This window comes from Tyto alba, unplaced genomic scaffold, assembly GCF_018691265.1.
Source record: "Tyto alba isolate M040663 unplaced genomic scaffold, T.alba_DEE_v4.0 Super-Scaffold_49, whole genome shotgun sequence".
NCBI classification, from domain to species: Eukaryota; Metazoa; Chordata; class Aves; order Strigiformes; family Tytonidae; genus Tyto; species Tyto alba.
This window is the reverse complement of record NW_024881325.1, coordinates 3,083,424-3,109,791: the sequence shown is the minus strand read 5'-3', so window position 1 is coordinate 3,109,791 and position 26,368 is coordinate 3,083,424. Positions and strand designations below refer to the sequence as shown.

The window sequence follows — 26,368 nt, the reverse complement described above, 5'->3', positions numbered from 1 at the left end:
GGATGGTCTGCCTCATGACAGCACTCTGCTCCTCCCGCAAATCCAGCCCTCCAGCAACCCTCCTCACTGCCGGCAGCACCACCTGTAACTTACTAAAAATCGGTACCTGAATTTACCTCTTTCCACCTTCCTGAACAGGACTCCTGAAAAATAACATTTAATAACTGCTACTTCTCGGAAGCCCTCTCTGCGTGCTAGCTAGTGAAACAAAAAGGGGCCCAAACAATAGGCCTCAAACCAAAGTTGACTTCTGAGTGAATTCCCCGACCAGCAATCAGCATCTTATCAGCAGACTGAAGCAACCCGTATCTTATCAGCATGAAAATGTAACCCTGGGGACAATCCCTGGGAACTATAAGTAAACAACAGGAAGTAACTATAAATCCCAAATGTAAAGAAAAACAGAAACTCCTCAGACATGCCCGGATCCTGGCCAGATCCGGACATGCCTGAGTGAGGCATACCAATCTACCAGATATCTCCTGTGCATTTTGTTTAGACTTGTTTGTTAAACTGTATAAAAGCTGGACCCTCTCACAGCAAAGACGGAGACCTCACCTACGAGTGGACGCACTGCGTGGGACTTCCCAATTGCCGGGAAAGGCTCTGCGACCCTTCGCTGTGACGGGGCTCCCCAGCTGATGCACGGGTCTGGATGATGGTAAAGTATGAGGGCAATTGGTGATGTATCTTTCTTAATCACTATAGCTAGCTTTAAATAGTAATGTCTAGGTGCATTACCTTGCTTATTCTTTCTGCTATTTCTACTATAGTAAAATTTCTATTTCTACTAAAGTAAAATAAGCCTATTTCTTTAGCTTGGTGTCTGTGTCCTTTGTGTTAACCCCGTCAATTGGCAAAACAGCTAGCGAGATTTATTACGGTACCCAAGCAAAATAGAGTGGCAAGGTGGTGTTTCGCTGCTGCACGTGCTGCTGGCACAGCTGTCTCTCTGGGTATTCAGACCCCATCTTGTGACCCGCAGTGGGAGTGCAGGGGCTAACAAAGCGCTTCTCGGTTGTACCTGGCGGACACCCGGCAAAAGGTGCTCACCCCAACATGGGCTGTGCTGTAGCGTCTGTATTCGTCAGGAACAGAGTCCACTGACACCTGGAAGTAAAAAGGAATTTAGCAGCCGGCCGAATTTATTTCACAACGTTTCACCTGCACAAGGATGAAAACTGCATTGGGCTTCACCTTTCAGCTGTTCAGGCATCACGATTTCGTTTGTTCGACGTGCAAAACCTCTGCCTTGTCCAGACAGGAGTCAGGGCACCGTCTGATCTGTTCGTTGCTCTGATCGCCGAAACCAAGGCGCCGTGTTCCCTTCCCACATTTGAGATAAAAAACGTTATTTGTGAAGTATTAAGACAGGACACCACACACCTAAGAACTTCATCAGTCAAACTCCCTGAACACAACTGTTAAGAACTCACAGACGTCTCCTTATTTCTAACATTTCTCCGAACAAGAAAACAGAAACCCTTCCTTGCAAACAAAGACTGACGACTCTGTGCGTTCCCCCATTTCCAAGGTATCTCTAGCCCAGTGACCTTGTGAGAATTAAGAGGCACAGAAAACAGACCTGTGTTTCAAGTTTGCTTCGAAACACAGCACTTCCCTCCCTGAGCATCTACTAGTCCCGAGGACTCCGGTATTGCAGACAGACCAGCAAGCTGAAGGAACACCTCTCCTCCTCTGAAAGACCTTGATGCGCCCTACAGGCCCTGGGCGTCCCCCAGAACATTCAAAAAATCCCACCAAAAATGGGATTTTGATCAAAAAAACCCCACTAACATAGTGCCTTCCTTGTCAAGATTACTTCTGAAAGTAGAACAGGATAGAACGCAAACACAGAAGTAGGAAAAAAAGTATAGATAATCTTTGTCCAAAATAAACAATTCACAATAGAGCATCAACTGCAAGCTAGAGGTTTCTCTCACCCAACTGCAAAGGCCCGCAACTTGACAACAGAACCACTTCCAAGTGTTGCTGGCAGAAAAGAGGCTCTTCTTCCCCGCAAGGAACAGTATAAAGTCATTACTTCAAGATCTTACTGGGATTGCAAGGAAGGGTGAAGGAAGAGAAAGTGCTTCAGTGGTTGCTCCCCAATTAAACAAGATTATGACCTCTCTGAGAATGTTATCAGCAAAGCAATTAAAACACCAGTTGTGTTGCTCAGTCAATCACCTACTTAAATTGACTACAAAAAATACAGTGAAAACAAAAGCTGTCATTGCCAAAGAGAAAAGCCACTCTTTCAATGCTGAGAGGCTAACAGGAGGTCTGGACAGAAAATGCATGTAAAATAGAGTGTATTTACCTGGAACTGTTACTCCCCACCCCCTCAGGAGAGCTTGTTAAAGATATTTCAATTGACCATGCTGGTTATCCTGCTCTGGGTGCAGGTCGTGTTGCTGCTTTACCTGATGTTGGGCTGCTTGGCATCACGTAATAGTTTGGATGGCCACTGTTTGGACAGATATATGCATAAGCACTAGTCTCAAATCTTTTGACCGTTTCCTGGTCTAAGCAGCTGATGAGAAACAACATGGAAGCGCCCAGAAGACCAATGGTGAAGGGTCAAAGCGGATCCAAAACCAGGTAACAGTGCTAATGGCCAACCTGGAAACTCAAGCCACCGCTGGCACCAAGACTACAAACCAACACCAGAGTGACCTTGGGCTGGAGGACACACATGCCAGCCTGGCAACGCAAGGCTGCTGCAAATGATCACAGTGATTTAAATATGATGTTGCAACAAGTGTGACTTACAAAATGTTAATAGCAAGGTTATCTCTATTACTTACTACGTGGAAGACATGCAAAGCAAAATTGAGTGTGAATCGAGCTAGAACAATTTACAGAGACTGGAGACACAAAAGGGTAAGGGAGACCCTCCTGCTGAGTCATGAGGTTCAGAGTGGACCCCCTTGCTTTCCAAACTCCTGAGCAAGCTCAGGGGCAAGTAGGCCCAATCTTAGTCTCAGACTTGGACAACGGTTTATGTCTAATGGAATTAGGTGCATGGATTTCACTAGTATTAATTCAGCATGCTATCAGTTGCTTACCTAGGATATGTTGTGAATAAGGGCTGTCTCCACCTTGGGTAAGGAAGGATTTCTTCGTCTCTGGTATGGGATCACAAACCCTGGGAGGTGTCCCTGCTCAAGGTGGGGGGGGTCGCCTGATGTGCAGTCCAGTTGCACTCCCAAGGAGAACTGAAATTGGTCTCATCCAACAAACCATTGCTGGTAAAAGGTCTCTCTGCCTCAAGGAGGAACCTCAAGAGGTGCCCCAGCTCAAGGGGAGGTCACTGCTACACAGCCATGCTGTCTAGCAGGGAGAGCTCCAAGAAGGCTCTGTTAGGCTGTCTTATTTATGGGCTAAACTGGTTGGCTTATAGTCAAATTGCATATAATTGGAAAGGTAGGCTGGATACTCCTTGTACCCACAACTTGCTTTGTTCCTTGATAAATGACTTGCAAAACCCACCCACAATTCACACGTTACTTATATGATCCATGTTCCAAGCTCATACACACTGTTTGTGTTGGTGCTGGGGGGGGTTCCACTGCATCATGGTAGCCAGGGACGGGCTGGGGGGGGGGGGGGGGAAAGGGGGCAGGAGGGACTGTGGGGAGAGCTGGTGTGCCTGTTTTGCGGGCTCACTGGGATGCTCACTGGGCCCCTCGGCTCCTTCGTGAGGTCTTCTAGCAGAGTTCTTGGCCCAGCTACCGCTCAGACCTCTACCTCCTCTGGAGCCTGTACCAAACCACCACTGCTTTGGTTAAGGGGCCGAGTGCACCCGTCAGAACAGCCACCTGGTCTGGTCGGGCCGGGCCTTCCTGAGGGGCAGAAGCCAGGCCGCGGACCTTCGGGCACCCCCGAGGAGCCGGACCACAGCGAAGCGGCCCCACTAACTGCGGCAGTGGAGGGGCAGCCGCCGGGGGCGCCATTTTGCGGCTGCGCCCGAGGCCGCCTCGGCAGAAATGGCGGAGGGAGCGGAGACTTTTTCCCCGCTCTCCAGTGAGGGGAGAGCGTCCCAGGTGGAGGCGGTGCCGCACGCCCCAAACCCAATGGGCGTGAGAGACGGTAGATGATAGACGGGTGTCTCTCTCCGCCCGGCCGCTCTAGTGGGCTGGGCTTGGCGCCCGCCGGCCAATGGGGCGGGCGGCGCGGGGCGCGTCACGCCTTCCCGTGGTGCCGCGCGGCGAGCGGCGGCAGGAGCGGCCGCGACTCCATCCGGGTCCCGGCGCGGCTCCGGGTCACTCTGCGGCAGGTAACGGGGCGCGGCGGGGCGCGCAGGCCGCCGCCATCGCCCGCGGGGTGGGCAGCGGGAGGCTGTTGGCGGAGCCCGGGCGGCAGCGGTTGGGGCAGGGCAAGCAGGTAGGTGGGACGGGCGGGCCCGTCTCCTCTCCCCGCTGCGGGCGCGGGGGTTGCGGTCCGGCCGCTCTTCCCCGCGGGGCCGGGGCTGTCCCCGCTGTGGGGGGAGCCGCCTGGACGGTGGGTGGAGGCGCCGTCTGCGGCCCCCTACCCCGGCGTGAGGCGGGGCCGCGGCCGCCGCTACCTGGTGGGGCGCGCCTGCCGCCCCTCCCCCGCCGCCGCCAGGACCTGTCTTTATCGTCGTTATTTTTCTGATTGAGGCCTTTTTTTTTTTCTTTTTTTTTTTTTTTTTCCCTTTCCCCGCCTCACCTCCAGACTAACTTGAAGGCCCGGAAGTGCCGCCCCCGGTTGCTCCTGAGTGGTGGCTTGGCCCCGTCGTCCGCTGGGGATAGGTCGCGGATGCCGTCAGCGCTTGGGTACGTCACTTCCGCTACCAAGTGTGTGGGCAGGGGAGACCTTGGCCGGGGGGGGGGGTGGTGGGAGGGGTGAGAGCCGCCCCTCGCCGGTACCGGGGCTGCAGGGGCGCCCCGAGAGGGCTCTGCGTGGGGACCACGTCCTCCGCCCCCCCAGGGCTGCCCGCCCCTCGGGCATCGAGGAGCGCTGACCGGCGGCGGGGAGCGGTGGCCGCCGGAGCTCTTGGGGGGGCGGGCAGGGCCGCAGGCAGCTGCGGGAAGCAGGGAGGGCGTTAGGGACGGGACGGGCAGGCAGAACACGGTGTAGTAAGAATTAAACTCGGGAACGAGGAGGCAGAAGTTGAAGAAAACACCTCCTGAAACGTACCTCCTTTGGCAGCTAAACATGCTGTCAGTAGACAGCAGGGTGAGAGGTGGGGTTGCACAAGACTAAACTTTAACGCTTGTCAGCAGCATACACTGTACTGATTGAAACTAAACACTTGTGCTATGTTTCAGTCTTCTTGTTAGCACAGCGTAGAATCCATCCCTGGTAAGCAATAACATGATTATGGTGACTTTCTGCAGGCACAGAAGTCAGTACTAGAGAAGGACATTGCTCAATCAAATTACACTTCCGTGACTTATTTCTTGTAGGAGTGGAAACTCAACCTCATGTTCAAGGGTATGATAATCATAATTTATAGATTTGCTCTTTCTGCATTGCTTATGCTCCTCTCTAATTGTACGACTTTTTGCAGACAGTTTTCTGACTGTAACATAAGTCTTAACTGACAAGGAGAAATTGCTTTCATTAAAAACGTTCTTAGAAATCATACAGAATGATTCTTAATCATAAGAGTGGGTCCAATTTAATCCATGACAGAATTTTTGAGAAAATTAATCTGTCCCTTGAAAAGCAATGCTATTCATGTTAATGAAACAATATTTAGGGAACAGGGCATCCTCTTGCTAGTTCTTCAAGCGCATAATCTTCCCCAGCTGCCAGGGGGCTTCACCAGAGCAGTTATTTACTGATGATACTCCTGTTGTCACATTTGACATGTTCTGTTCACAGCAGCACTCAGGTGTTAAATAGCTGGAACTTACCCTGGGAGTTATTTACTGTCTGTGCTCAAACTTGCTGCAGTCTTTTCAGCATACTCAACATGCGCTAAGAGATTGAATAGTAATTTTTTGTGCCCCGTAATAATGAGCTTCATGAAGAAGGAGTTGCTAGATATCTGTATTGTGTTATTTTTAATGTAAAATTGTTGATGGTAATTGTTTTCACTGAGCTTACTAGCAAGTGCTACTTTGTATATCTTAAATGCAACTTCCATTCATGCAGGCCATGCTGGGGAGTTATTCTGCTTGCTAAGACCGGAGACTTGGCAAAAGGAAGCTTAGGTAAAACATCAAATCACTTGTTTTGTTTTTCTACTACTACTAACAAGCTGTGTCATTATTCATTATTTCACTTTCCTTTTAATCAATGCCTTTCTGCATTTTCCTCTGTTGTTAGTAGGGGAAGACATCGGTTTGTTTGCAAAACAGTGAAAGGCTCCCAGGACTTATAAAAGACAATAGGTGTTTAATTCTGTTGCCAATTAATAACATAACATGGCATGCTTGAAAACGTTCTCATGCACTAAATTCATTATTTGCTGGATTTGTGTAATTGTAATGACACGCAAACTTTATGTAGAAAACGTTAGCCCACTTAGTGGTAGCATTTTCTAAGAGACAAATCTAGTGAATAAATACACATTTGTATATTTGTAAGTAAGTATACAGTCCTGTTGGAAGCAGGAACAAATAACCAAAATGATGGTTTCCCTTGAGAAGTGCTTTGAGGCCTTTGTACCATTTGAAGCTGTAGCTGAAATGTGCTCACATAGCTATTTCGTCTGCCCCTGTACTGACAGGTGTGTATTCAAAAAGGATTTGTGAAAGCCTGATAACATTTTAATGTAGTTGTTTTGGTCAGAAAAACAAGTCAAACTCAAACCTGCTAGTTGAGAATGTGGCACAATGGTAAAATTACATGTTATAATTATGTAAAACCAGAATGCTTTGTGTTAAAACAATTAAGTGTAAATGGGATATTGATTTTGTAAAAAAAAAAAACAAAAAAAAAAAAACAAAACCAAAAACCCAACAAACAACAACAAAAAAAACCCGCAAACCAAAAAACAAAACAACAAACAGTGGCATTTCCAATTGAGAGACTAGATGAATACATTATTGGTGACAATCAGTGGTATTAATCTTGCAGTGTTGTGTGAAAAATGACACAGAGTACCGTAGTGAGCACACATCCCTGTCTAGGTGCATGGGCTTTGGTACTGCTCATGCTTGGAGTTAAAGCACATCTGTGCAACTGTATAGCCTTGTGCACTGAACCTGCTTGTATTCCTTTTCTCCTCTTTGTAAAATTTGCCAGTTCAAACGTATTCTGGTATGATGTACGCTTTCTCCAGTGTATTGCTGCTAAATTGACTAGCATGTCCAAATAGAGGTATTAAATCTGAAGCTTTTGGGCATAAGCAGGGGACCCTTAGAAAGGTGCCTGGGCTTCAGCTGGGAAGTGTTCTATGCTGATAAAAGAGTTTTGCCTTCTTGGTCAGTGCCTGTTTTCAGAGGAGGTGTTTGGGAAAAAGTAAAAAAAACCAAACAAACAAACAAAAAAAAAACAACCAACCAAAAAAACCACCAAACCCTCTAATCTCTTTAGACTTCACATTGTTTTTTAATTTATAGCTTTGATTCTTCTGTTATGCTTAATTGTACCTGCTGAATTCCTAAAGCAGGATTCAAGCCCTAGAGTAAAATAGTTTTCCAATAAGAAGCTGTTTACAAATGCACAATTGCCAAATGATCTTTTCACCGAATGAGGTGCTACAGCATTGGATGCCTCAAGCTGAGGTGTCTGTTCATCTCCACGCTACATATAGTTAGCGTCAGTACAGCACACTTTGTGTTGGAGCTATTCCTTCTGCAAGCTCACTTTCAGCTTTAGGTGGTTTCTTCTGTGCTGCAAAGTGGACAAAATAACTGGGAGAATAAAGCATTTGCCTTGTAGTATCACACAGAAACAGGAGTTTTGTTATTTCTGAAAATACACATTTTGTTCCTTCAGCAGAGTAATGAATAAAAGTTGAACCTGTCATCTGAGCTATTTTTTTCTCTTGTTGGTGAATAGCTTAAGATTCCTTTCATGATCTTGTTCAGTAACAGAGAGTGGAACATGTATGTTCCTGAGACTTTTTTGCCCCCATACAGTTTAGGATCATTTCTGAGGTTTTAAGCTTACAGGTAGCTGAAGAAAATGATGAAAAGCATATAGCCCAGAGATCTAGAGCCTGTTTAGATTCTACTACTGTTGCTTCCTTGGGACAGAAATTAGGAGCAAGGCTCTAGCAAGTGAAGCACTTTCTTAATACAGAGGAAGCTACAATCCAAAACTGTGAACATAGAAGAGGAAGAAAATGTAATTCACACTAAAACTACTTTCATGTTGGTAGCTGTGTAATTTTACTGAGCCTCTGGTGGGAAGAGGTGATGAGGTATGGGTGTAGCCTGTGATGACAGACAGCGCAAGGGCAGTTGAGTGAAGTGAGGGGAAGCAGTCTGAAGGACAAATAAGTTTGCATCAGTGTGCTGCTCCCTTTGCCTTGCTCCAGTTCCCCCCAGTCAAACCACCAACCCCTGGAACAAATCGGCTTGAGTTTGCAAGCCTGCACGTAGTCACACGGGATGCTGGCTGTGCAGGTGCTCCAGGGGCAGCTGGAGAGGGAGGCAGGAACTCGCTGAGAGAGTCCGTGGGAGTTGGGCTGAGTGGCTCCGGTGCAGGGGGTGCTACAGAAATCATGGGGTAACCCTGTGAGGAGTTGGTGTCAGCGCTGGCGTTGCGAGCGCTGGCTGCTCCCCACCGTGTGGGGAAGGCTGGGGGCCGGCTGGAGCCTCAGCCCTTGGCTGTGGTAGGCAGCGAACGCCTTCGTCTTTGCTGCTGCTGCTGCTTGGGGAAAGTTAGGCAGCTCCACAGCTGCAGTGTCATCATCTTCACACTTCCTCTGCTTTGGGGATTTTAGAATACAAGCGCGTGGTGACTGGAAAAATAGCACTTGGAACCTGGCTTTTAACAAGGGAATCAAATTAACCGTGTATATCTTCAAAGCTTAAAATCTCATCGTAGTTTGCTATTGTTGAAGGAAACAACATTCAAGTAGAGACCCCTGAAACTCTTGTGCTGTGTTGAGGTACACTGTCATCAGCACACTGACTTCAGTAGCAGGTACGTATTCAATAGCAGATTCACTTGAAAATGAGAATGTACCAAATTTGTAGAGACTATGCCAGGAGCATAGTTTCTCAAGCCTGCTGTACATCAAGCTTTTTGACTTCTGTGTGTGCCAAAAAACCTACATGCATGGTACCAGAGAAGTGGCAGGCAACAGGCCTCCAAGGAGACCTGGCAGTTTGCATGCCTTAAAAGGACACTGCAACTTAGGTGATACTGTTTTTAAAAACAATTAGAAATGTCCCACAAGTTAGAAACTCCCAAAACGACGGGATTACTGTAAAGCAGAACACTAGTTAGCTAGAAGTCGCATGAATACACAGTACAAACAAAGTACAAGGTAACCTGAACTTTCAAAAGAAGAATTTGACTAGAATTTTAATTCTTTTAATTCTGTACCCTTCTAGAATTAAACCAAATAAAACCTGATACCTGACTGATGTAACATCAAAAAAATTGTTTTTCTGCAATAGTTAGTAGACAGGATACCTGATGATCTTGAGGTATATTTGTTGCAGAATGAGGTTTTCCTAATGTCTTATGTGCACTTTATGTTCTCAAAGCTGACTGTTGCACATAACCAAAGGGTAACAGTTTGAAGTAACTAACAATGTTTTTCACAGATATTTTTTCTCCTAAGTAGCAGCCCATCCAGACCTGTATTAGATGAAAGGCTCTTGTTTCAGGAAGCTGAAAGGAGACAGATTCTTACAGACTGAGGAGCTGCAGGCACTGAACAGGAAAAACTAGTGGTGGCAGTAGAATTTCCAAATTTTTAGAATTTCCAAAACCACAACTTTATTGGGAAGTCCTACTGTCAATTGAAATAAAAAATAAAAGTTGTAAGCTTTTTGTGTGGTAACACTGATTCCATTTTCCAAAGTGCTTAAAACGTTTTCAGTACATCACAGAATCATCAGCTTTGTCTTGAAGTTCCTTTTGAAACTGTGCATCTGGGATACAGCTTCATGGAATCACTAATAACAAAGTGAAGATACAGAGTTGGCTGTCTGCAGCTAGCCTTAGCAGGCTGCCTCTCCCTCTGAGAAATGGATGCTTTGCATGAATTCTGCTCAGCTGTTGAAGGTTTGGATGCAGGAACATGGAGCTGAAAGGACTGTCACCTTCCCTACTGAATAGTTGCTTGACAGCAGGACCTTTGCCTGAGCTAATTCAAAAGGATGTGATGTGTGCCAGTGCTTCCTAATGGTTTGACTTTGTCCCATTGCTGCTTTTCTAATTTATTTCTGGTCTGAGCATTAGGACCAACCGCTTGTGTCCATCTGTGCATGCTGAAGTACATGTTTTGGTAGGCATGTAAGTTAGCAAAAGCAAATAAGGGGGTTCATACCAATTACAAAGCAAGATTTTAAGAGTGATTCACCAAAATTTGTCATCGATATTTGTATAAAAGATTCTGGAGTAGAGTGTGGAGGGGGTTGGAAAGTACTTTTTTTTTCTTCTGTTCAAGGAATAACGTCATCCTTTTGTATATTAATCCACTGGATCGCGCATTGTGTTTTTTGGCAAGGAAGTTAACATGCATTAGGGCACTCTGGTTCTATCAAGGCTTTGTTTGAAGAGGGCTCTGAAAACCTCAGTTTAGAATTAGGATGAAGTACTAGTAAACCATGTATTTAATGTTTTAAAAAAACTGCATTTCTGTAAACATTTTCAACCACCGTATAAATTAGATTGACAAAACAATCAGTTTTCCTCTCCAGCTCTGTTCTCAAGATGGCCTTGCTAAGAAGGGCGTTGTAAGTCACACATCTGTCTGGCAAGTATTTTGATTCTAGTATTCTAAGACACTTTTACTTAAAGATGACATTGAGCTGTGTTAATTTAGAAATTGGCTCTAAGGTTGTATCAGTAGTTAGAGAAACCTATGTATTTCCGAGCTGAAAACAATGTATATTTTAAGTGGCCTTTTGGTAAGGCAGTTTAACAGTTAAACGCCAGGGTATAGGCCATAATGACTTCTGTTTATAAGAAGGCTCCCTGTACATGGGACTTATGTAATTTAAGACTAGCAGAAGTAGCACAAAATACTGATGGTATATTACTTTCTTTGAACTATTAACAGTTAGGGTAGCTGAAAAGGGTCGCTCTATGTAATAGTATTTATTTCATCAGAATGATAAATATTAGGGCCTCATACCAATCCATGTAAACTGGCTGTGTAGTTATGGTTCGAGGTTTTATTAAGGTCTAGAGAGAAAGAAATGTATGTCTGCATATGATGTTTCTGATAGACTTTTTTTCTAATTTCAGGTGAGAGGTTACATCTGTGGAACACATATAGCACTTTTCCTTGAACAGAAGCTTAATGGCTATAGTTGCTGTGACTATTACAGCTTGCTAACTGTCTAAAGATGAAATCTGTTAAGACCCAAGCAATTGGTAAAATTTTGAAATTAAGGAATCTTATATTTAAAATAACTTTATTGCATGACTGGATGGAGTAAGGGGAATGCTTTTTCTGTGATCAATATTTTGCACTGTAAATGCTGTCTGTAGCTAGCGTAACTTGTCATTATTAAAGTGACATTCTTTCTACATCAGCTCTGAAGATGCCTGCACTGTGGGATGAGGTAGTAGGTTGTATAGTTTTAGGGTCATACCCACAACTGGGAGATAACTATACAATCTACTGTCTTTCCTAAAGCAGCAGAAAATCAACAATGGAAACTGTCCAGTTTTAAGCTCAATGTCAGACTCTACTGAACTTCTGTACTTACCATGCTTATTATAGGAGAAAATATTTCTTTAACGCTTACGGGTATGTGTGTTTAAATTTTTCTAATTCTTTGAAAAGCCAGGTTGTCATTCTACATTAATTTTTCTCCTTGAACGAGTAAAAAATTAAGAACAGATTGATTCCTGTATGTTTACGGTGGGGTAATCGAATACAAATTACTAATGTTCCAGTCATGTTGTTTAACACTGCTAACTGAAGTATCAAATATCCTTCAGAATGAAACTATGGTTAGCTACTTAAGCTCTTTGCTGAAGTATATGCTTCTCTGTCAGAGTGAGGTAGTAGATTGTATAGTTGTAGGGTAGTTATTTTACCCTGTTCAGGAGATAACTATACAATCTATTGCCTTCCCTGAGGAGTAAAACAAACTGCGGTCCTTTGCAGTCATTCATGTCTGCATTGAGTAAAAATAGATGTGTCAGATAAATTTAGGGTTGTAAAGTATCAGATTAATCAGTGACAGAATTTGCAGGATTAGCTATCACTGAATGGTGCAACCCCAAAATGATGTATTTGACTAATACGACTTTTCTTCCAAGGTGAGTGGCACAGTGCTGGCTGGATACTGAAAATGCCTATGTTTCTAGATAAATAATGGAATACTCCATGGAGTGGAAATTATTGTAAAACAATTTGGTTTTGAATATTAAAATACTGGTAACTCAAACTTGTACATTGTGACTTAAACTGATTTGAGACCCCAATTTCTGTAAAGCATTAAACTGCCATGAATCCAACTGCTTAGTAAAAGTTGGAGGGAAAGCTTAGTTATACTTTATTAATAAAGTCTGCTTGTTTTAATCCAACTCTTCTAGCACCTGAGACTTAAACACTGTAATACAAAACTAAAAGTGTTCAATGGCCAAAATTGACTCCTCACCTTTTTGGGGAAGTGTAAAGCTATGAAATTTGAGTTCAAGAGCCAGAACAAATTTTTCTCTGAGGTGGTTACTGTTTTTATAAAAAAGACATTTTAAGCTTACTGCATTATTTTTCCTCCTGACATCCTAGGTGTACCCGGTCTAACTGCTTCTGCACTCGTTTGACCAGCTAGCTATTTTGCTATAGTAACAAAGAAAAACATGAAAATGCTTTTTGGGGGCTGAAAGTTTAGCATAATAGGTCAGGGTGAAAAAGGAGTAATTAATGAGTATTTAAGCCTGTAGTGTTAAAACTGGTTAACCACTTACCGAACAGTGATAACAGCATAAACTTGCAGTACATGCCCAGGCCTAAAAGGCAGAAGACCAAAAGCAGCTGGTAAGCTAGAGTGACTTCACAGAGCAGCTGCTAAGTAAGAAGAACTGCAAAAAGGAAGCGCTGGGCCCTAGGAAGAGGTAGTAGGTTGCATAGTTTTAGGGCAGGGATTTTGCTCACAAGGAGGTAACTATACAACCTGCTGCCTTTCTTAGGGCTTTATTATAACACCAGGACCATTTTAGCTCCATCCTAACTTCTGCAGCTTTGGTACATGAAGAGAAATGACAAGCTATTTGTAAGCATATTGAGGCTTAATAAAACTGGTATATCAGCAAACTTGGTACCAAACTCAAGCATAGTACTGCTAGCGGGAATTCAGTATGGTGGAACACTGCGTTTGAGGGTACACTTGCCATTTTGGTGACATTGGGTTGTGATAAATAAGAGGCTATGTTTGGAAGGCAACTCCTTCAAGACAGATCAAGTTCCTTGCAATCAGGATGGAGGTGGTATGCACTTCTTAACATTCAGTTGAGGTATAATACTGAAATGAGGAGCTAAAATACATCTTTGTTTGGCTTTGTGCATTTTCAGTGGAAAAACTAAAGTTTTCCTTCCCCAGAAGGATCAGCTTGCAACTCTGCTGAAAGCTGGTGGTTTCTTAACAGGTATAGTCACTCCTAATAAAACAAGTTCTCAGTCATGGATTATTTGCAGTCTTGCAGGAGGGAAGTTTTCAGTCAGTTAAGATGAATGATTGCATGGTTTGTGCCTCATGGAATTGTATGTTAATTAGTTGTTCATAGTTTTTTATGTGATTACACTGCAGTAGTTCTGACAGGGCCTCATCTGGACTCCCTATGCTATGGGATACACTTTTTTTTTAACTGCTAAGCATCTTGTAGCATTAACAGGTTATGCCTACAACAGCCGCTTTTTAAACTTTTGACAGTAAGACAGACTGCTAGATTATAAACATGTTAAGTATGCTTATATTGAACATCCTGTGTGAATTTGATTGTACACATTTGATTTAGTTAATAAAATAGCATTTTGTGCAACTCTTATGGTGTATGGACTTTACTTTCTCCAAAATAAGGAAGTTAGTTTTACAGGAAAACGGTGCCCACATTATTGAAATAAAGTTAAGACCATGTTAGAAAAAATACAGTGTTAACTAGAGTTAGTGTTAACCAATTATGCTAGTGTTAACTATGACTTTAGCTTTGGTACAAGACTTCGCTGTGGGGGAGGGAGGAATTCATATTTACAACACTGCTGATGACTACAGGAACTCTGCTTACTCTAGAGCTGGTTTCTGGGTGTAAATTTAAATTGCTGCACAAAAATCTAGACTTTAAGAATGTGGGCTCCACTAGTCTTAACTGCACCTTGGTTTTTGCATAAATGCAGCTGGTATCAGCAGGTAAGATTCAGGCAGAGAAACATTTATAAATTTGATTTTTGCAGTGCAAAATGCCATAAAATCTTTAATATACTTAACATTATATAAGTATAAAGAGTATGCTTATAAAAGACTTGATGTGTGCTAGCCACTGCAACTATGATACTCCCAATGCATCCAATACATTTGTAAAGCCCCTTTTGTGAGAAATAAATAGAACCTGGGTCCTAGATGAAAATGAATAGCTGGTTTACGTTAAGTTTGAAGTAATATGCAAATTTTAGGCTTGATACACCTATTTCTGCCCTTCTATTCCTATAGAATGCCTTCTATATACTTGATATTAGCTCTCGGTGCTGCTGGATTTCTTTAATAGTAAACTTCAGAAAGCAAGTAGATGAAGCTTTTAATTTCTTAGGCTGACTAAGCTATATACAGCTCAACATTATTATCAGATGCAGATGATTTAGATTTTTTAAAGTGTTAAAACCAGAGCCTCTCTTCAGAGTCCTAAGTGTTTCTTAGGCAGAAGTACCTGAATTTTGGGATTACTGTCTCCATATGCTTTCAGTGTATTGTGATAAGCAGATGCTGCAGTAAGCTACTGCAGTATCAGTTCTGCCACATCAAATCTAGCCCTTCTCGTGCAATACTGTAAGTGGCCTTGATCATGTCTTTGTAAACAAAGGCGGTACTGTTCAGTTGATTTTTTTAAATGGTTAATTAGTTCTTTCCTTTAAGGGTGCTAACCTTTGACCCCATCTTTTTACTACTGATTCTGTCTTACCTGTAACAGGTACAGGCATTTATTTTCTTGTAATTGGAAGCAGCTTGATTAAGTGATAAGGCTCAAACTAGAAAGGAATTACACTGTGGTTTAGCAGTTTCATCTCATCAGATTATTTCTTACCTTGATTTATCTATGGGCTCCACCTAGTAAATGATATCTGCTCAGCAAAGCACAGGATTTGTTTGCTTTTTTCCACGTGTATATTCAGAGACGGATCCAAGGATGAGGTGACAACATGGCAAGAATCTTTCCAATAAAGAAACAGTGGTTAAAGAATGCACAGCAAACTGCAGAAAAGTTTGCAGTAACAGTAGAGACATGTTTACCACCCATATTGAAGCAATTGTGTCATGGTGGTCTTGAAAATGTTCCAATATAACTCCAAAAATAGAATACAGCTTCAGTGCAGATCCACATCCCAGGAGAATTATTTCTGTTCTGTGCCCTTCCATGCAGGAAGGTGTGCTCTGAAATCTTGGTAGTGTGAAACCTGAGACCTGTTGAGCTTTTCCACAAGACTAATAAATACTCTTATGCTTCCAAGGGCAGTCTGGGTACTTGTGCCATATTCACAGTATGTGAACTTTATGCATTAAAAATTCTGTTTCTTTTGCTGCTTTGCATTGAGAGCTGTGATTATGGCAAACAAGAATTGCTGTTGTTATTTTCTATACTTTGTGCTATGCAGTAGATAATAGAGCTCCTAGAGAACAGCTGCCACCGTAGGTACATACAGCAGAGTTTTACCCAACCTCAAAAGGTGTTCTCCGCTGGGGATTCCCTGGTTGGTTAGGGTATTTGCATTCCTAACAATTAGTTTTTCTTTGTGCTTCTGTATCCAGTCTCCTTCTAACCTGCGCAAACCGAGGCAGTGATTTTAACCTTTAGCTATCAAATGTACATACAGAGATGCACACAGTTACAATTTTAATGTTATATTTAGATTCCTTGATTGCTAGATCCAGTACTGTGGTCATTTGAAATGCCATATCATCCTTATGCCAAAAAGCTCTTTTTGCTCTCTTTTTTTGGTAACCAGCAGGCTGGACTCGGTAATAGGTGCATACAGGTGGTTCATCATTTTTTGGCTTTACCAAGCAAACTATAAACCTGATATATACAAGGAGAAAAAAGAAAGAGGAAGGAAAGTCTTAGATATACTGGTCAAAACAAGACAAGTGTGACAAATTCAATGGAGTATTAGTGGTTTCAACTGAGACTCTGAAAAGACAACTGAAGACCCTCAATTCTAGAGGCATCACTGCGTGATGTGGCCTTCAGACCTCTGCTAAGTTTTAAAGAGTTAAGGAGCAGATGAGATAGTTTGATTTAGTTAAGAAAGCGGATTTCTTCTAACAAGCTTAATTTTATATTTAATGACATAGTTCTCTAAAGATGAGTCATGATAGGAGCTGCTGGAAGCATCAAATGTATATTTTGTTGCAACACAAGAAATCAGATTTGTTCTTATTGCAATTCTTAATGGAATTTGATTTTTATACTAGTTTGTTTCAGAAACTTGAAACCGCTACAGTGAAGAGGACTTATATGCATTGGAAAAGAAGACACTATTCTATTTCAGCCTGTTGTATTAAAACAATCTTAAAAATAAAGCTATTACAAGTCATAATGCTACTAAGGACTGTTTTTGGTGACTAAAAAGGTCCTTTCTGAAATAGAATGTTACTGAAAAAAATACTTCTTTTGACATTAAAACTCTCCTATATAACTAATGTTGAGCTGATTAGTTAAATGCAGCACAGCATAAAACCCAGAGAGAAGGATCAAATCATGCAATTGCAAATTCCAGTTCTGTGAGGGAGTTTAATACTCCCTATATACATTACCTTATATATTATAAGATCTATAATATAACCTTTAACCTTTGGAAATACCTGTGGTCTCGGTACTCCCATCAGCTACCTATAAGTTGCTAGGTGAAAGTAGTAGGGAGTATTAAATCAATCCCAGTATCCCAAAATGCGGTCACACATGAAATCTGATTCACATCAAGAATCTTTAGTAAGTGGCTCCTCCTGCAGTATCTCACTAAACAAAGAGGGGTAAAGAAGAAAAAGAGAGAGGTGTAGTTTAAACTTCCCAACTCCTACAAAAATAAATTTATACAATGCCAAAGAGCTAATATTCGTGACTAACATTCTGCCCAGTTCAGCTGTGGCTGATGCTATTAGGACCTGGTACATAAAAGTAAAGCGTACCTTGTGCCAAAACAAGCACAGTCAAAGACTATCCTCTATACTTTACAAAAAAGTAAGACAAGCTGGTTTTAGAGACTGGTGTAATACCATCCTGACTGTTTCTTCAGCAGCTGGCATATACTGTCCCAACTGCCTTATAGTACATTCTGTAATGAAAGAGGTGATGCATAGCTGCAGAAACCAGTGGATAGACAGACAGTACAAAGCAAATTTTCCTCAGTTTTGAACAAATGCAGTATATTTCCTTTTTCTGTTAGTGTTTCAACTACATGCAGCTCCTGTGGAGCCTACAGGAGAGCCAGCAGTGACCGCCACCACTGCAGTGCAAAGAAGCAAAGTCAACACGTCTGACCAATCTCTCTGGTGGCAGTGGTGAATAGAACAGTATTTCTACTGTTCCCTGCTCCTCACCATCCCACTTGTGTACTTATTGTACAGTAACACTGGTGATGCCATTCTGATACAACAGTCTAGTACCAATTCATCTATGGTATTTCTGATGCTTTAAACGTGAAAGAGGTAGTTGAAACCTAATCAGACCAATGGGAAAAAAAAAAAATGAAGGTAAGTAAACCATTTGGAGCATTAGGCATGAGAATACCTAACAAATAAATCAATAGTATGAAATAACTAGGGTGTATGAGTATCTGAAGGATGCAAATGCAGGAAATATGATTCTTGTTAGGATGCTGTTAAAAAGTTTCATCTAACTGTCACAAAAATTTGCAATGAAGTATGTAAAGCTCTATTGTGGAGATACTTTAAATGGATGAATTGCCAACAAGCAGCTCTGGAAAGCTGTCCTTTGACAGGAACAGACATGTTAAACACTCTTTTAGCTGAAGTCAATGGAAATCTTTCCTTCCCTTAATCTCAGGGCAGGATTTCACTTGAAGCCCAAGCACGTTTTTTACACAAGTGATTGAAATAAGGTGAACAGCTAACTCATTAATACGAATCAACATATTGAGATAATTACTAGATCAGGTATCAATAAGAATTTGTAATATTTAATTAATTTTTTTTTTTTATAATTAACTCACAGCTAGGGAAGGCTTGTTGTTTACTGAGTGGGTCGTCAATCTGCATGAACGTGGTGGTGTGGAAAATGCAGCAAGCTGTTCTCTAGAATCCCCCTGCCAGGCCTGGTCACTTGATGGGCAATTGCTGCTCGCCTGTGCTGTGGAACTGTGATGACTTACAGAAGTGGCATTTCCTTTAAGGAGCTTGAGCCTGGTTGCTTACCCTAACCAAGAATAATAAGATGCCAGTTAGTAACCATCTAATACAGAGTTAATTATTACAATGCTGTTAGTTTATTCATATGGAAGTGAATTAGACCATATGAAATTCTCAAAGACTTTTCAAAAATATTTCTTGGGTGTGTGATGAAGTTTTTACTCTTAATAAAATACCTGTTTTCTCTTTCGCATTTCAACCCTGGTTGGACGTGTGTCTCTACTGGATTGCCATGACTCAGCACACTGCATTGTGTTTCAGAAATTCTGAAATGTGGCCAAGAAGTTCCTTCCAAGGATTACCTTGTGAAAGAAAAAGTATCTGTTGTATTGCTTACCCTTCAAGTCTCGTTCAGTGACCACAGATTTTTGTATTTCAAATAGAGGCAACACGGGACCTTTCCTGTCAGCTTTCCTTAAAATATAGAAACTAAAATTCCCACCTCAATACCCCCCTACATCCTTTCCTTTGTTTTTTGGAGAAGCACTCTGGTCCTGTGAAATTCAGAATCTGTTTCTGGATCCACATGTAGCACAGTTGTACACAAAGCTTTCTACCTTCTCTGCCAATTCATTTCACTGCTGACTCATAGACAGATATCCCAGGTATTTTAAGACTGCTTTAATATGCAGCTGTGACAGTAGCCAAATCTAAGCTGCTCTTGAATAGCGTTCATTAGTTTTAGGGTGACTAGTGTGAATGTCAGTGTTCAGGGACTAATTTCCAAAAATAAAAATCAAAAAGTCCAAAGTGCTGATCAGCAAATTTGATACTGAAGACAGTATTTCACTTGGTGGATAGCAGTATTGGGTTGGTCACTGTGTAGTCCTTCTCCAACCCAAAAGGAATTTCCTCCATCAAAATCAGCAACAGAAAATAATCAGATGCTGCTTTTAGATTCAGTACAAATTATGTGACTAGATGACTACTAGACGTCTTCTGTGCAAAGAGCCCTCAACAGCAGAAGAAAAATGTGAATTATACAAACCGCCACATTTATTTGTTCCTCTCTGTATTTATTTTGAGACAGATGAAAAAGCAGGCTTTTTCTACAGTGTTTTAAATTAGGCCGTGGAAAAAACTGGTGATCAGCAACCCAAGTATCTAGAGATTTCTGTGTAAGAGAGAATATTTAGTTATATGAAGACATTAGAAAAACTGAGTGACTGGTATCTTTACGTGCTTTTATACAACTGTCCCATACTATCTGTGTTTCTAGCTGCGTTCACTATATCTGAATTGGAAAAAATTTAGCATGTGAAATACTATCTGCTGAAAGCTAATGTTCTCAGATCACAATAGTTGTTTCCTAAATGGAGCAGGATTCTGTAAAAAACAAAGTAGAGGGCATAAATATTGAAGGCATAAGTATTGCAGGATAGATTTGGGCCTTAAATTTCATTTTTAAGGGAAGAGAAAAATATGCAAACTCATGTATTTTCTCACCTCTTGCCCATTCCAGGCTGTATCTGTGTCATCAGTAGATGCAGTACAAGTAACTGACGTTAACTTTCCAGCACCAAACATGTTCATTGTCAGACAGATAAGCCATGACATTTATTTTTCCTACAATAAAATAAGAGTTAGAAAACAAAACATAATTAAATAGAACTGAAAGGTTCAATTCTCCACAAGCTCTGTTCAGCAAAGTGTTTAAAGATGTGGAGCTCATTACACCCGGAAAAATACCATGCCCTTTAGACAGTATGTTACTAAGTGTTATTAAATGATGGCATTTGTGAAAGTTCCTCTCTGATAGTGTTATGTTATGTGTGATTATCGAGATTTTATTGTAGGTTCAAAAAACAGATTTGCAATATTAATAGATAGGTAACAGGTTGGTGTGCAGATATGCACCTAAATATTTTCTCAAATTGGTTCATAGTCAGGGAAGATGGGAAAAAGCCTTCAAAAATGATGTCTTTTCTTCATCACCACAGATGACCTAATGAGATACACTAATGAGATAAGGGTTTACATCACCATCTTCTATGTAAATTCTTTTTTAGGGTTAGGAAGGGAGAGTTATAGTTACCCACTTCATTAAGAAACACAGACAGAGCTCTATTTTTAGTCTTCTGAGAATATAACACACAAATGCCATTTTTCCAGAGGTGATTTGTTGAGTTTCCACATTTCTGCTTATGGTCAGAAAAGCTTTTAAAAGAAACCCCAATATGGGTTTGCATACTAAATTCATGCAACAATTGCACACAGATCTTTGAAAGTGTTGTATCACCTAACAAAATTAATAGGTAGATTCTTTTAGTATGCATCTTTGATAGCTTCATCAAAACTTGATTATTTCTAACTAAGCATATTGAAAACTCTTACCTACCATGAGACAAGTAACCAAGCAAAACTCTGTTTTCTCTACTGCCTAAGCCTAAACCATGGTGAATATACCCTGCCAGTTCTCTTCCCCTGGATTCTTAGATTCTTTACTGGACACATCATTTACTGGATCTATTATTACTTGGGCATTTCATGTGTCTGTCCGGTCACCAGCCTACTAGCAGGGACACTACTTGGGTATTTTCACTGTACAGTAGTAAAAACCTAAGCAAATCTATACAAGATGTACCTGTACAATGTGAGTGGTTTAATTTTAGCACTGTGCAACCAAATGAAGCTGATTTTGATACTTTGGGCATTGAAAGCAGCCTTACTTGCACAGTGAACTCCTCTCTGAAGTGTTGCTCCAGAACTCTTGTGCCAAAGAAAAAAAAAAAATTAGACATGCTGAAACCAGTTCAAAGTATTTAACAACTTTTGCTGTCAAGGAAGCAGTAACAGATTGAATCTCTGTTTTGTCACTAAAGCTGCAGTTCTTTGAACCATTGGTGTTACACATTCAAAGAAACTGTAAATGTAAGCGTAGACTTGTGAGAGAATTTTCCAATCAAATCATTGTGGTCATTGTTTATGTTAACTTTCTCAAGGAAAAATGAGAATAAATTCACTGTAATACTCCACTTTTTTTTTTTTTATTCTTTTCTTTTTTTATTTTTTTTAAATTAAATAGGTCATAACTATATACCAGGCAATGAAAGGTAGTAAGACTACCACTGTGTACAATATTAATTTGGAGTTGAAAATAGTAACATCAGTCACCAGTCACTACTTCTGTCCATAAAGATCCCATAAACTGACCACTGGCCACTAGGTACAGCACCTCACACAGCAGTTTGGGGATTTTCCTACCTCGCACGATTTACCGGCTGGTAGTGGCTGCAGGGCAGCTATTCAGAGCCCCTGAGGAACATGTTACGAATTTGTTTTGGCTGGTACTTGTGCCGGTTTTCACTTTGTGTGTGTCAGCACTGCGTGTACTGGTTTTCATTTCTTGATACTGAAAGTTATACACCCGTGTTTGGAGATGCTCCACCTGTATGCAAAAGGTTCACAGGAAAAGTATTCTCTTGTCCAAGTATACTGATACAATGACACTAAAATGCACTGCCAAGTCACCAGGTGAATTTGGTAAAATACAACCCAATACACTGGGTGAATCTGGCTAGAAGAGATGGAACAGGCACATGCTGAAGGCAACCAGTGCAGGCACAGGTTCGTGCTACCAGAGACACCCAGCAGCAAGCATCCCAGTCCCGGGAGCACGGTGACTGCTGGTGATCAGAGTCCGTAAGGAGCTCTCTGGTGCGAGCAAATGCCAGCTCAGCTGGCTGCATCACAGGAGCAGAAGGGGTGGGTTTAGTAAAACCACAGTTCCTCACTGTATTAGCAAGCACATGATTGTACTGTGGACTTGTTACAACTCACTCACACCCCTTGGAAGGGTTGCACGACCAGTTGCAACTGTTTCCACCTTCATCTTACAAGTTCAGTGTACGAAGGAATTCCGTTGGAAGCTCATGGGTTTTTCTCCCTTATGTCCTCTGTCCCTAGAGGGGCTTTACTCAAGACTTTGATCTCCTCCACAGCACCTAAAGTAAAATCAAATGAAGTTGGTGGTAGCACCTTGCCACCAAACTGCCACCAGTTTCTGCTGGTCTTAGCTAAAAGCAGCACTGCATAAAATTTACCTGCTAATATGCATTTCCCATCCTGGCTAGAACTTACAGACTGGAAGCTGCCTTACCGATCTCACCAGTTAGGGTGCTGTACCTCTGAGATGAGAGACATGGCAGCTGCGTTTTACAGTGATCTTGCAGCTAGCAGTATTGTGGAGCTGTGGGGTGGCTGTTTCGGCATGGCAAAGGGAGGCAGCAAAGCTGGGGGCACCCTGAGTTCAGTCCTGCACTGCAGGGTGTTGTGGTGCTTCCCAGCTCAGCAGCAAGGATAAGCACTGGCCCTCGCCTGCTGGGAAATGGCAGCACAGTGGAACCATGTGGTGGGGGTTTTGCTTGCTCCCTTTGATGGTGCTCCTCACCTTCATCTGCTGGCACACTGGCAGGGAGGGTCACTGAGCAAGCTGATGAGCTGTGAGCCCATCTCTAGCACAAATGCCAAGGTTAAAGGGGGGAAAAAACTCCCAAACAAACCCAAACCAAGCTTCTGATCTGGCTTTTCGGTGGCATCGCTGGGTTTCGTCCAGCTTCTCTACCCTGAGAAGGAACCTGAGATTAGGCAAATACAAGTGTTGGGTAACATCTGCCTGCTACAAAATGTGGTGGTTTTTACCCACTCTGGGAAGCACAGGATGTATGAATAGTCCCTGACAAACAGGTTGGCAGAAAAAGCAGAGTCCAGGTCTCCCGAGTGGTAATCCTGCCTCTTGGGCATATTCCCTTGCCCATAGTCTCCAGCCCATGCAGAACTCATGTTAAAACCTGCACAGGTTATATTTTTCATGTTCAGTAAAATTTGACACAATTTGTGCCAAAAACTTTCAGGATTCTCCCTTCCCCGTCCCCCATGAGTTATGTTTCCTTGAAAAACCACAACCCGCTCTAAGTACCTTAGAAATGCACCATAAGCATTAAGCCAATGCTAGACAATAATAAATGAGGCAAAATTACATGCCAGGATGTGCTGGTGATAATGTTTTCCACTGAAGACAGGAGCAGTGAAATTTTCCAGCATAACAACAGAGGCACTGTTCCCCCCACCCCATGCGAAACACAGGGGAACTCTACCTTACCACCCTGCTCCTGTGCAGCCCTGCCAACCTTCACCCACCCAATAACGTCCCATAGGTGACACATGAAGTGGCCTGTGTAGCACACCAAGGTTGGCCAGCCCAGCGATGGCTGACCTTTAAATCCATCTTGTCTTGTCTGCGTGCCCAAGAGGAAGTCACATGTGTGGCACGAGCCTGACCCAGAAATATTGCAGGGAGTAGGTTATTTTGTGCGAATAAGGAAGGGCAGGGTCTGCAAGATGAATCACTGAAACAATAATTATCCTGAGGAAAAACCTTGGAGGGTGGATTAACCATGATAACTGCCCTTTCAAGGTAACAACAATGCGAGCCGTCAGCTCTTCTCAACTGCGAGGAACAGAAAATGTTTTAGCACAAAACATAAAAATAAAAATTATGGAAATTCATAAGAAGAGATTGGCCAAGGAGGCATCCTTCACTTCCCAACTACTCTAACTTCAGCCTGCGATTGTTATACAATCTGCCACAAGAATTGCTCCAAAACTTATTTTTAGCACACCAGTAGCTTTCAGTGAAAATAAATGAAGGGACAGACAGTTGCTATAAAGACAGGAAATAAACTTTAGAAACTATTTAGCTTTTGGCTAAGCAGGGCAACTGAATTACACAGTTCCTGAGTATGCATGATAGTCTCAGATAAGATGAACTCCAAATGATAGTTTTCTTTTCTTTCCTCTGATCAGCCCAGTTATAATGTGACGGTCAGTGCTTTGTGATTGCTCCACACCTGGAGCAAGCACCAAAGCCAGGAATCTCAGGGTGCTGCAGTCTCTGCCTGCATCTCTACTATGCATTTCCCATGGCTGTATCAAATACGACTGTGATGTGCAGACACAGGGTTTGCAGCCAGCAACTCCCTTTAACAGTAGCTGTAGTGCTGTGCCTACTCCCTGTCCCTGGAGGCCCCTCCTGGCCATAACACATCCCCAGAGTGGTGTCCCCCTCCTTCCCCAGCCCAGGCCAGCTGGTGCACCCACCCTGCTCCTTGGCTTAGGCATAGGAGCATTACTGCCTCCTGAAGAAGTCAGGATAGCTCTGCTTGTGCGGCATTTAAACTGATCAGAGGAGCTTCAAGTATCCCAAAGACAGGCAGAGCCATGGTGGCAGCAAAGGAGACTGGACGTGACCTCTCACCAGAGGTGGGAGGAGGTGGCAGCGCCTCCAGCCGCTGCAGAGCCCCAGTGCGGAGAGCAGGGGCAGACAGATACGCCTGCCCAGGCAAACGGTTAGTAATAACCATCTGCTGCTAATCAAGCATTCACTGCACTGAAGGAGGAAAAAGTAAAGGCCTAATTCCATCTCCCAGTTGAAACAGTATTGAAATTTTTGTTACTGAGCTAGCCTTGTGTTCAGCCTTGACTACTTTAGCTAAATGCTCCTAACAACCATGTTCTCACAGAGCTGATTTCCAAGAGGTGGCAATATTTTGCTGTCTTTCATCTTTTCAACCACTTATGTCCCTCAAGTCTGCTTGGAATATCAGAGCTGCCACAGTCTTGTCCATTCTTTGTCCCCATCCACCTCCCGGGCTGCCAAAAGCAGTGGCATTACTGCTGCAAACGCTGTCTGGTGCAGAGGCTTGGCAGGCACTTCTTGGGGCGAAAGCTGGAGGGAAAAACCCATCTGGGGTCACTCAAGCTCTGTACTTCATCTGAACAGAAAAGCTCGCTGCAATGATAGCATTTGGGGTGAATAAACCAGAATTTGGAAGAGGAAACTGCAGGCAATCTGTACTCTGCTTCAGAGTCAAAGGTTGCTGTATACAGAGCATGAGGCTTCATCTGCCCATGAACGTTCCTCACCAGGCACAGAAGGGGCTCTGACTTGCATACAGTCTACTCTTACAAGGAATGTGCTGTCAGACTCATACCGGTGTACGCTGAGGAAAGGCTCTCCCTGCTCTTCTCCAAGACCGGCTGAATGGCTGCCAGCAGCAAACATCAAGATATCCACAGACAGTGAAACCGCACTGCTGAGAGGAGGGAAAACTGGGAGAAGGTGCTTCTCAGGCACTGCTTTTTTCGCTCATATATTGAGGACTTGAGCTTACAGTTACCACAAAATTCTTGTGCCCTTTGCAACAGAAAGCCAATTTATGGAGTAGTTTTAATAATAAAATAAATAGAAGCATTTCCCTGTTCCAATGTTATGTGGATGCCTTTCCATCTCACTGCTCCTGAATTATGAGAAACACTAAATATGATCGTTGCAACTTACCATTACTAAAACTGTTAACAGTTTTATATACTTCTGCCAAAACTTGTTCCTGAACTAGACAGCCAGCAACCTCTCATTGCTCCCTGCAAACCTTCCCTGAACATCTTGGATGTCTGTTGTTGTTGGGAGATGGGTCCATCAGCACTTGAAGGGTGGTCTGGGGGTAAGGTGAGGTCAAATTACTTAAACATCATACTATTTTATTTGCTTGTTTAGCTGTACATGGAGTTCCTTTCTAACCACAGTAACATCCCTCCCCTCTGTTTTTAATTTAAGGTTTACCAAAATTATTTTCATATTTTTATGTCCCCAAAATGTAAAAAAAACACCTTCA

The 26,368-nt window shown here is 42.6% G+C and overlaps 1 long non-coding RNA gene across 2 annotated transcripts; it reads right to left on the bottom strand.

Moving 5' to 3' along the window:
- Window positions 1-828: 828 nt before the first annotated feature.
- Window positions 829-3,946, bottom strand: LOC116962371. 2 transcript variants are annotated; one of them, XR_004407539.2, is made up of 3 exons: window positions 3,072-3,946; window positions 1,198-2,470; window positions 829-1,110 (listed from the first exon to the last, which is right to left on the bottom strand). It is a non-coding gene; the product is annotated as an uncharacterized LOC116962371 (long non-coding RNA). The 2 variants fall into 2 exon arrangements; XR_006166910.1 differs by lacking the exon at window positions 829-1,110 and having other exon boundaries at window positions 1,128-2,470.
- Between the last annotated feature and the right edge of the window lie 22,422 nt (window positions 3,947-26,368).